The sequence below is a fragment of the Chlorocebus sabaeus genome, chromosome 13 (assembly GCF_047675955.1).
Source record: "Chlorocebus sabaeus isolate Y175 chromosome 13, mChlSab1.0.hap1, whole genome shotgun sequence".
NCBI classification, from domain to species: Eukaryota; Metazoa; Chordata; class Mammalia; order Primates; family Cercopithecidae; genus Chlorocebus; species Chlorocebus sabaeus.
In genome coordinates, this window is record NC_132916.1 from 93,556,895 (window position 1) to 93,568,552 (window position 11,658).

The window sequence follows — 11,658 nt, forward strand, 5'->3', positions numbered from 1 at the left end:
AACAATAGGCTATCCCACATGGCATAGGTGTGTAGTAGGCTATACCATCTAGGTTTGTGTAAGGATACTCTATTATGTGGGCACGATGACAAAGTTGCCTAGCAACACATTTCTCAGAATGTGTCTCCATTGTTAAGTGACGCATGACTGTACATGTTTTTTAAGTCTCTTAAGTCTCTTTTTCTTTCCATTTTTTATGTAGAAATTTTGAAGCATAGAACAAACTTAGAAGATTATTGTGAACACCTATATGTCCACCGAGATTAAACCATTAACATTTTAAATATATTTGCCTTATCACATATCTACCCATTTGTTCATCCCTTTATGCATTTTAGATTTCTTGATGCATTTCAGAGTAAATTGCAGATATTGATCATTTATCCCTAAATACTTTTACCCTGAAACACTTCAGTATAAAAATCATTACTAAGGTTTATATATATATATATATATATATATATTTTTTTAATCTTTTTTTTTTTTTTTTTTTTTTTTTTGAGATGGAGTCTCACTCTCTCACTCAGGCTGGAGTGCAGTGGCGTGATCTTGGCTCACTGCAACCTCCACCTCCTGGGTTCAAGTGAATCTCCTGCCTCAGCTTCCCGAGTAGCTGGGACTACAGGCATGTGCCACCACCCCGGCTAATTTTTTGCCTTTTTTTTTGGTCTTTTTCTTTTTTTTTTAAATTTTTTGTATTTTTAGTAGAGACAGGGTTTTACCGTGTTAGCCAGGATGGTCTCCATCTTCTGACCTCGTAATCCGCCTGCCTCGGCCTTCCAAAGTGTTGGGATTACAGGCATGAGCCACTGCGCCTGGTCCATTTTTTTCTTTTAAGGTAAAATTTGCAACAATGAAATGCACAAATTTTAAGTGTATATTTGTGGAGTTATGATAAATGCATGTACCCTATGTAACCTACCCCTCCATCACGATATGGAATATTTCTACAACCTCAGAAAGTTTCCTCATTCTCCTTTTTAGTCAATCCCTATCCTCAACTTCTCAAAAGCAACTTTTTTTTAACCTAATGTTGTTCACAATGTTCTCTTACTTTATTTTATTTTACTTTTTTGTTCTAATGTCTGTGGTATCTGTGGTGATAACTACTTTTTCATTCCTGATATTGGTAATTGGTACTCTTCCTGGGAACAAATTTCCTGTGGGTTCCTTCATGTTTCTGCACATTCTGTGAGTACAGGCACTGACAGCCATTGTTCTGGGTTATCTTTTAAAGATGTTTGTATTGCAAATAGCTTGGTAAATGGCCACAGTGGAGCCCTCTAGTGCAGGGGACAGGTATTTTTTGTTTGTTTGTTTTTTTGAGGTTTTTTTTGTTGTTGTTTTTTACTTTCTGGTACAATAAAGATAATTTCTGCCTCAGGGGTAAAAGTCAGGCAGGTTTGCGTGCAGTCTACTGTAAAGGAATAAGTTCCTAAGCCTGGGTTTCCTTAACTGAGATGCCAACCCACTACATTTATAACACCTACCTGGGCCACTCTGTGTCTTTCTCATAGGGCTTGAGGGTCTAAAAGAACGAATGCAAATGTGAAGCTCATGCTGCTTGCTGGCTGTGAGTGGTAAAGTGCTAGTCTCTAACTTAGGAATCTCATTTAGCAGGCCAGATTCCACGAAACTCTGGCAGATTAACTCGTTAGCTTTAACAGGAGGGTACAATCTCAGACTCCTCTTGAAATTCTTGATGGTTGTCAATCTTTCTTTCTCTCTTTTTTTTCTTTTTCTTTTCTTTTTTTTCTTTTTTTGAGATGAAGTTTCACTCTTGTTGCCTAGTGCAATGGTGCGGTCTCGGCTCACTGCAACCTTCGCCTCCCAGGTATGAGCAATTCTCCTGCCTTAGCCTCCCGAGTAGCTGGGATTACAGGCACTTCCCACCACGCCTGGCTAATTTGTTTGTATTTTTAGTAGAGACAGGGTTTCACCATGTTGGCCAGGCTAGTCTCGAACTCCTGACCTCAGGTGATCTGCCCACCTCGGCCTCTTTGTAATCCCCTGCTGGGATTACAGGCATAAGCCACTGCGCTTGGCCTCTTTTTTTTTTTTTTTTTTTTTTTTTAAAAGTAACTAATTCTAGCAAGGAGTTTATCAATTTTGCTGATCTTTTCAAGGAGCAATTTTCAGCTTTACTAATTTTTTCTATTACTTTGCTATATTTTAGTTAATTGATTTCTGTTGTTATCTTTATTTCCTCCCACTTACTTTGGGATTTACTTTGCTCTTTCTTCCCTAGCTTATTTATGTGGAACTTTTGGTCATTGATTTTTAGACATCTCTTCTTCACTAACATAAGCATTTAAAGCTATGTATTTTTGAATAGGCATTGCTTTGGATGCATCATACAAATTTTGATATGTTGTATTTTTATTCATTCAGTGTGAAATACTATCTAACTTCCTATGTGATTTCTTCTTTAACCAATGGATTATTTTAAATATCTTGTTTATTTATACATATTTGAAGTTTTCCCAGACCTTACTTTTATTGATTTCTAATGTAGTTCCATTGTGATCAGAGAACATGCTCTGTATGATTCAAATTTTTAAAAATTTATTAAGACATTTTAAGATCCACTGTATGGTCTATCTTGCTGAACATACCACATGCACTTGAAAATAAAATATATTCTGGAGTTGTTGGATGTAGTGCTCTATAAACATCAATGAGGTTGTATTAGTCAGAGATCACCAGAGAAAAAGAACCAGTAGGATGTGTAGATAAGAGAGAGGGAGGGAGAGAGAGAGAAAAAGAAAGAGAAAGGGAGAGAGGTTTATTATAAATAATTGACTCATGTCATTGTGGAGGATGATAAGTCTGAAATCTTCAGTCAGCAGGCTGGAGATCTAGGAGAGCAAATGGCATAGTTCCAGTCCTGGTCCAAAGGCCCAAGAAGGAGAGAGCTGATGTTAGAGTATCAGAATGAAAGCCAGCAGGCTCAAGACCCAGGAAGAGCCCATGGTTAATTCTGAGCCTAAAAGCAAGAAAAAAACCTGATGTCCCAGGTCTAAAGCAGTCAAGTAGGAGGAGTTCCCTTTTGTTCTATTCAGGCCTTTCACTGATAGGATGGGGCTTATTCACCTTAAAGAAGGCAGTCTATTTTATTCGGCCTACCAATGCAAATGTTACTTGAACCCAGAAATAGCTTCACAGACGCACACAGAATAATGTTTGACCAAATGTCTGGACACCTTGTGGCCTGGTCAAGTTGACACATAACATTAACCATCATAGAAGTCAAAGTGGTTTATAGTATTGTTCAAATCACCTATGAATTTCTTGATTTTTTTTTGTTCGTTTAACTATTCTATCTATTGCTGAGAGCAGAATGTTAAAATCTCCTGCTGTGATCATGAAATTGTCTATTTCTCCTTTTAGTTCAGTTGATTTTCACTTCATGTATTTGGAAGTTCTGTTATCAGGAATGTAAATCTTTATGATTAGGCATATACAAAGTATTCTTTTCTTTTACTACATCTATAACAAAACTGCATACACATTACTTCTTCTGAAGAATTGACCCTTCTTCTTCTTCTTCTTTTTTTTTCTTTTTCTTTCTTTTTTTTTTTTTTCCGAGACAGAGTCCGGCTCTGTTGCCCAGGCTGGAGTGCAGTGACACAATCTCGGTTCACTGCAACCTCTGTTTCCTGGGTTCAAGCAATTCTCCTGCCTCCGCCTCCCGAGTATCTGAGACTACAGGCACGTGCCACCAGGCCCAGCTAATTTTTGTATATTTAGTAGAGACAAGGTTTCACCATGTTGGCCAGGATGGTCTCAATCTCCTGACCTCGTGATCCACCTGCCTCAGCCTCCCAAAGTGCTGGGATTACTGGCATGAGCCACCATGCCTGGCCAAGAACTGACCCTTTTATTATTATTATCAAATAACCCTCTATCTCCGGCAAATTTTTTTTTTTTTTTTTTTGAGACGGAGTTTTGCTCTTGTTGCCCAGGCTGGAGTGCAATGGCGCGAACTCAGCTCACCACAACCTCCGCCTCCAGCTTCAAGCGATTCTCCTGCCTCAGCCTCCTGAGAAGCTGGGATTACAGGCATGCACCACCATGCCTAGCTAATTTTGTATTTTTAGTAGAGATGGAGTTTCTCCTTGTTGGTCAGGCTGGTCTCGAACTCTTGACCTCAGGTGATCCACCCGCCTTGGCCTCCCAAAGTGCTGGGATTACAGGCGTGAGCCACCGTGCCTGGCTAGTGGCAACAATTTTTGTCTCAAATCTGCTTTTCTGCTATTTTAATAGCCACTCCAGCTTTATTGTGCTTAAATCTTTTTCCAGGCATTTCTTTTCTTTTCTTTTTTTGAGATGGTCTTGCTCTCTTGTCTAGGCTAGAGTGAGATCTTGGCTCACTGCAACCTCCACCTACGAGGCTCAAGAAATTCTCATGCCTCAGCCTCCTGAGTAGCTGGGATTACAGGAGTGTGCCACCACACCCAGCTAATTTTTTGTATTTTATTTTATTATTATTATTATTTTTGAGATGGAGTGCAAAGGCTCAATCTTGGCTCACTACAACCTCCATGGGCCTCTGCCTCCTGTGTAGCTGGAATTACGGGCACCTGCCACCATGCCAGGCTAATTTTTTGTATTGTTAGTAGCAATGGGGTTTCACCATGTTAGCTGGGCTGGTCTTGACCTCCTGACTTCAGGTGATCTACCTGGGATTACAGGCGTGAGCCACCGTGCCCTAGCTCTGCATCCTATTTTATCAGCAGGTTCTTCCTGTATCTTGGGCCAGTCTCCTATCTCATCCTGAGGCTATTCTTGCCTAACCTGAGGATGCAGCCCAACAGATCTCAGTCTCATTTTACCCAGCCCCTGTTCAAGATAGAGTCACTATGGTTCAAATGCCTCTGATATCCCCCTACATCAGTCAGAAGTTCAGATCTCTGGAACTCCTGACTGATTGGCTTCAAGTTGGGGTTCCCATGACTCCCTCTTTGAGTTCTATTAATTTGCTGGAGTGGCTCACAGAACTCAGGAAATACTTATATTTACTGGTTTATTATAAAGGATATTGCAAAGGATATAGATGAAGAGATGCATAGGGTGAGATATGAAAGAAGGGGCGTGGAGCTTCCATGTCCTCCCTGTGTGTGCCACCCTCTAGGAATTTCCACGTGTTCACCTATCTGGAAGCTCATGAACTCTGTCCTCTTGGATTTTTATGACATCAGTATTCCTTCCCGCAGGGTATAGGGTGGGACTCTCTCATGGGAGGGTCTTAAGACCCAGAGTCAGAAAGGTGGGGAAACATTAGAGTGGAAGAAGGGCAGGAGAAGGTCAGAGGCCTGTTCCTGAGGTCTAACACACCCAACTTTATAACAAATGACTGTAACAAGGGCTATGGGAATTACAAGCCAGGAGCTGTGGATGAAAACCAATATATATCATGATACCACAGGCTGTTACTTCTTCCAATCCAGCCTGTTATTCATTTTTCAAGAACTCTTCATAAGTTCTGGACCTTCAATGGCCAAGGTTCTTTTTTCACAATGCACTGATGATTTTAATTATGTTAAGTCTGTTTTCTTTTCTTTTCTTTTTTTTTCTTTTTGAGACAGAGTTTCGCTCTTATGATCTTGGCTCACTGCAACTTCCATCTCCTGGGTTGAAGTGATTCTCCCACCTCAGTCTCCCGAGTAGCTGGGATAACACGTGCCTGCCACCATGCCCAGCTAATTTTTATATTTTTAGTAGAGACGGGGTTGTACCATGTTGGCTAGGCTGGTCTCAAACTCCTGACCTCAGGTGATCTGCCTGCCTTGGCCTCCCAAAATGTTAGAATTACAGGTGTGAGCCACCACGCCCAGCCTAAGTGTGTCTTTTCTATCAGTCCTAGGGATTTATGGCATGAAGAGAAGGCTCCAATCACTATGTATCAAACTCACTCTTCTTCTTTCTTCTCTCTCTCTCCGGGTCAGCGGGACTCCTTCAGGAGACCAGTCCCCTGTCCTCACCCTCACTCCATGAAGAGATCCACCTATGACCTCGGGTCCTCAGACCAACCAGCCCAAGGAACATCTTACCAATTTTAGATTGGGTAAGCATTCTTTTCACTCTCTTCTCCAGCCTCTCCTGCTACCCTTCAATCTCCCTGTCTTTCCAATTCCAGTTCTTTTTCCTCTCTAGTAGAGACAAAGGAGACACATTTTACCCGTGGACCCAGAATTCCGGTGCCAGTCATGGCCTCGGGAAGACAGCCTTCCGTTGATGTTTAATCATTGCGGGGACACCTGCCTGATTATCCACCCACACTCCATTGGTTTCTGATCACCGCGGGGACGCCTGCCTTGGTCATTCACCCACATTCCCTTGGTGGCAAGTCAATTGCGGGGACGCCTGCTTTGGCTGCTCACTCACATTGCAGCCCAGGGCTGCTCCCCACCCCACTTCTCTATGTCTCTACCCTTCTCTTTAAACTTGCCTCCTTCACTATGGGTAACATTCCACCCTCCATTCCGCCTTCTTCTCCTTTAGCCTGTGTTCTCAAGAACTTAAAACCTCTTCAACTCTCACCTGACCTAAAATCTATGCGTCTTATTTTCTTCTGCAACACCGCTTGGCCCCAATAGAAACTCAACAATGTTTCTAAATGGCCAGAAAATGGCACTTATGATTTCTCCATCCTATGAGACCTAGACAATTTTTGTCGAAAAAATGGGCAAATGGTCTGAGGTGCCAGATGTCCCGGCATTCTTTTACACATTGGTCCCTCCCTAGTCTCTCTGCTCCCAATGCGACTCATCCCACATCTTTCTTCTCTCCTGTCTGTTCCTCCAGTCTCCACCCCAAACTCTGAGTCCTTTGAATCCTTCTTTTCTACAGACTCATCTGACTTCTCCATTTCTCCTCAGGCTGCTCCTCGCCAGGCGGAGCCAGGTCTCAATTCTTCCTCAGCCTCTGCTCCCCCACCCTATAATCTTTCTATCACCTTCCTTCCTCACACCTGGTCTGGTTTACAGTTTCGTTCCGCGACTAGCCCTCCCCCACCTTCCCAACAATTTCCTCTTAGAGAGGTGGCTGGAGCTGAGGCATGGTCAGGGCACATGTGCCTTTTTCTCTATTAGACCTTTCCCATATCAGCCAGTGTTTAGGCTCTTTCTCATCAGACTCCACTAAATATATACAGGAATTCCGATATCTCACTCTGTCCTACAATTTAATCTGGAGTGACTTAAATGGCATCCTAACTTCTACCCTCTCCCCAGATGAATAGGAAAAGTTTTTCTCTAGTGCAATCTCATGCTGATAACCGCCAGCTTCATCAGCCAGACCTCCAGGAAGGCATTAGAGCAGTTCCCCGAGAAGATCCCCAATGGAACTATCAGGCAGATCCCCCAGGTATAGCTAGGCGAGATTACATGGTTTCCTGCCTAGTTGAAGGGCTTAAAAACGCAACTCACAAAGCTGTTAAGTATGACAAACTTAAAGAAACTACCCAAGATAAAGACGAAAACCCAGCCCAGTTCATGGCCCGCTTAGCAGCAACCCTTGGACACTTTACCGCCCTAGACCCAGAGGGGCCGGAAGGCCACCTTATTCTTAATATGCATTTTATCACCCAGTCAGCTCCTGACATTAGAAAAAAGCTTCAAAAATTGGAATCCAGCCCTCAAACCCCACAACAGGACTTAATCAAGCTCACCTTCAAGGTGTACAATAATAGAGAGGAAGTAGCCAGACAGCAATGCATTTCTGAGTTACAGCTACTTGCCTCCACTGTAAGACAACCCACAACCATGTCTCCAGCATACAAAAACTTCAGAACACCCAAGCCACAGCTCCCAGGGGCTCCTTTAAAACATCCTCGTGGACCTTGCTTCAAATGCCAAAAGCCTTGCCACGGGGCCTCAGAATGCCTGCAGCCTGGCATTCCTCCTAAGCCGTGCCCTGTCTGTGCAGGCCCCCACTGGAGGTCGGACTGTCCAACTCACATCGCTGCCGCTCCTAAAGTCCCTGGAGCCCAAACCCAATGTTCCTTGGCCGACTCCTTCCCAGATCTCCTCGGCTTAGCAGCTGAAGACTGACGCTGCCCGATTGCCTTGGAGGCCCCCTGGACCATCACGGATACTGAGCTTCGGGTAACTCTTACAGTGGAGGGTCAGTCTGTTCCCTGTTTAATCAATACGGGGGCTACCCACTCCGCATTATCTTCTTTTCAAGGGCCTGTTTCCCTTGCCCCCATAACTTTTGTGGGTATTGACAGCCAAGCTTCAAAACCCCTTAAAACTCCCCAACTCTGGTGCCAACTTGGACAACATTCTTTTATGCACTCCTTTTTAGTTATCCCCACCTGCCCAGCTCTCTTATTAGGTCGAGACATTTTAACTAAATTATCTGCTTCCCTGACTATTCCTGGGCTACAGCCACACCTCACTGCTGCCCTTTCCCCCAGTTCAAAGCCTCCTTCGCATCCTCTGCTTGTATCTCCTCACCTTAATCCACAAGTATAGGGCACCTCTACTCCCTCCTTGGCGATGGATGATGTACACCTTATCATCCCATTAAAACTTAATCACCCTTACCCCGCTCAATGCCAATATCCCAACCCACAACAGACTTTAAAAGGATAAAAGCCTGTTATCACTCACCTGCTACAGCATGGGCTTCTAAAACCTATAAAGTCTCATTACATTTCTCCCATTTTACCCATTCAAAAACCAGACAAGTCTTACAGGTTAGTTCAGGATCTGCACCTTATCGACCAAATTGTTTTGCTTATCCACCCTGTGGTGCCCAACCTCTACACTCTTTTGTTCTCAATACCTTCCTCCACAACCCACTATTCCATTCTTGATCTTAAAGATGTTTTTTCACTATTCCCCTGCACCCCTCATCCCAGCCTCTCTTTGTTTTTACCTGAACTGACCCTGACACCCATCAGTCCCAGCAGCTTACCTGGGCTGTGCTGCTGCAAGACTTCAGGGACAGCCCTTATTATTTCAGCCAAGCTCTTTCTCATGATTTACTTTCTTTCCATCCCTCCACTTCTCACCTTATTCAATATATTGATGACCTTCTACTTTGTAGCCCCTCCTTTGAATCTTCTCAACTAGACACCCTCCTGCTCCTTCAACATTTATTCTCCAAGGGATATTGGGTATCCCCCTCCAAAGCTCAAATTTCTTCTCCATCCGTTACCTACCTTGGCATAATTCTTTATAAAAACACACATGCTCTCCCTGCTGATTGTGTCTGACTGATCTCTAAAACCCCAACCCCTTCTACAAAACAACAACTCCTTTCCTTCCTCAGCATGGTTGGATACTTTTGCCTTTGGATACCTGGTTTTGCCATCCTAACAAAACCATTATATAAACTCACAAAAGGAAACCTAGCTGACCCCATAGATCTTAAATCCTTTCCCCACTCCTCTTTCCGTTCCTTGAAGACAGCTTTAGAGACTACTCCCACACTAGCTCTCCCTGACTCATCCCAACCCTTGTCATTACACACAGCTGAAGTGCAGGGCTGTATAGCTGGAATTCTTATACAAGGAACAGGACCACACCCTATAGCCTTTTTGTCCAAACAACTTGACCTTACTGTTTTAGGCTGGCCATCATGTCTGTGTGGCGGCGGCTGCCACCCTAATAATTTTAGAGACCCTCAAAATCACAAACTATGCTCAACTCACTCTCTGCAGTTCTCATAACTTCCAAAATCTATTTTGTTCCTCACACTTGACACATTTACTTTCTGCTCCCAGGCTCCTTCAGCTGTACTCATTCTTTGTTGAGTCTCACAGTTATCATTGTTCTTGGCCCAGACTTCAATCTGGCCTCCGACATTATTCCTGATACCACACCTGACCCCCATGACTGTATCTCTCTGATACACCTGACATTCCCTCCATTTCGCCATATTTCCTTCTTTCCTGTTCCTCACCCTGATCACACTTGGTTTATTGATGGCAGTTCCATCAGGCTTAATCGCCACACACCAGCAAAGGCACGCTATGCTATAGTATCTTCCACATCTATCATTGAGGCTACCTCTCTGCCTTCCTCCACTACCTCTCAGCAAGCCAAACTCATTGCCTTAACTCGAGCCCTCACTCTTGCAAAGGAATTTTGTGTCAATATTTACACTGACTCTAAATATGCCTTCCATATCCTGCACCACGATGCTGTTATATGGGCTGAAAGAGGTTTCCTTACTATGCAAGGGTTCTCCATCATTAATGCCTCTTTAATAAAAACTATTCTCAAGGCTGCTTTACTTCCAAATGAAGCTGGACTCATATACTTCAAGGGCCACCAAAAGGCATCAGATTCCATCTTTCAGGGCAACGCTTATGCTTATAAGGTAGCTAAAGAAGCAGCTAGCATTTGTCCCTCACGGCCAGTTTTTCTCCTTCTCATTGGTCACTCCTGCCTACTCTCCCACTGAAACTTCCACCTATCAATCTCTTCCCACACAAGGCAAATGGTTCTTGGACCAAGGAAAATATTTCCTTCCAGCCTCACAGGCCAATTCTATTCTATCGTAATTTCATAACCTCTTCTGTGTAGGTTACAAGCTGCCAGCCCGCCTCTTAGAACCTCTCATTTCCTTTCCATCGTGGAAATCTGTTCTTAAGGGAATCAATTCTCAGTGTTCCATCTGCTATTCTACTACTCCTCAGGGATTGTTCAGGCCCCCTCCCTTCCCTACACATCAAGCTGCAGGATTTGCCCCTGCCCAGGACTGACAAATTGACTTTACTCACATGCCCTGAGTCAGGAAACTAAAATACCTCTTGATCTGGGTAGACACTTTCACTGCGTGGGTAGAGGCCTTTCCCACAGGGTCTGAGAAGGCCACTTTTTGTCAGACATAATTCCTTGGTTTGGCCTTCCCACCTCTATACAGTCTGATAACGGACCGGCCTTTATTAGTCAAATCATCCAAGCAGTTTCCCAGGCTCTTGGTATTCAGTGGAACCTTCATACCTCTTACCGTCCTCAATCTTCAGGAAAGGTAGAATGGATTAATGGTCTTTTAAAGACACATCTCACTAAGCTCAGGCTCCAACTTAAAAAGGACTGGACAGTACTTTTACCTCTTGCCCTTCTCAGAATTAGAGCCTGTCCTCAAGATGCTACAGGGTACAGTCCATTTGAACTTTTATATGGATGCACTTTCTTACTCGGCCGCAACCTCATCCCAGACACCAGCCCTCTAGGCGACTATCTTCCAGTCCTCCAGCAGGCTAGACAGGAAGTTTGCCAGGCTGCTAATCTTCTCTTGCCTAGTCCAGATTCCCAGCCATATGAAGACACCCTAGCTGGACGATCAATTCTTGTTAAGAATCTGAAAAATGCTCCTTCTAACAATCCCACAATATCACCGCTTACCCCAAAATCTTTCTTCAGTTGAATCTCTCCCACTGTAGGTTCCACGCTGCCCCTAATCCCACTCGAAGCAGCCCTGAGAAACATTGCCCATCATCTCTCCATACCACCCCCAAAATTTTTCGACGCTCCAACACTTCACTATTTTGTTTTGCTTTTTTTATTAATATAAGAAGACAGGAATGTCAGGCCTCTGAGCCTATGCTAAACCATCATATCCCCTGTGACCTGCACATATACATCCAGACAGCCTGAAGCAAGTGAAGATCCACAAAAGAAGTGAAAATAGCCTTAA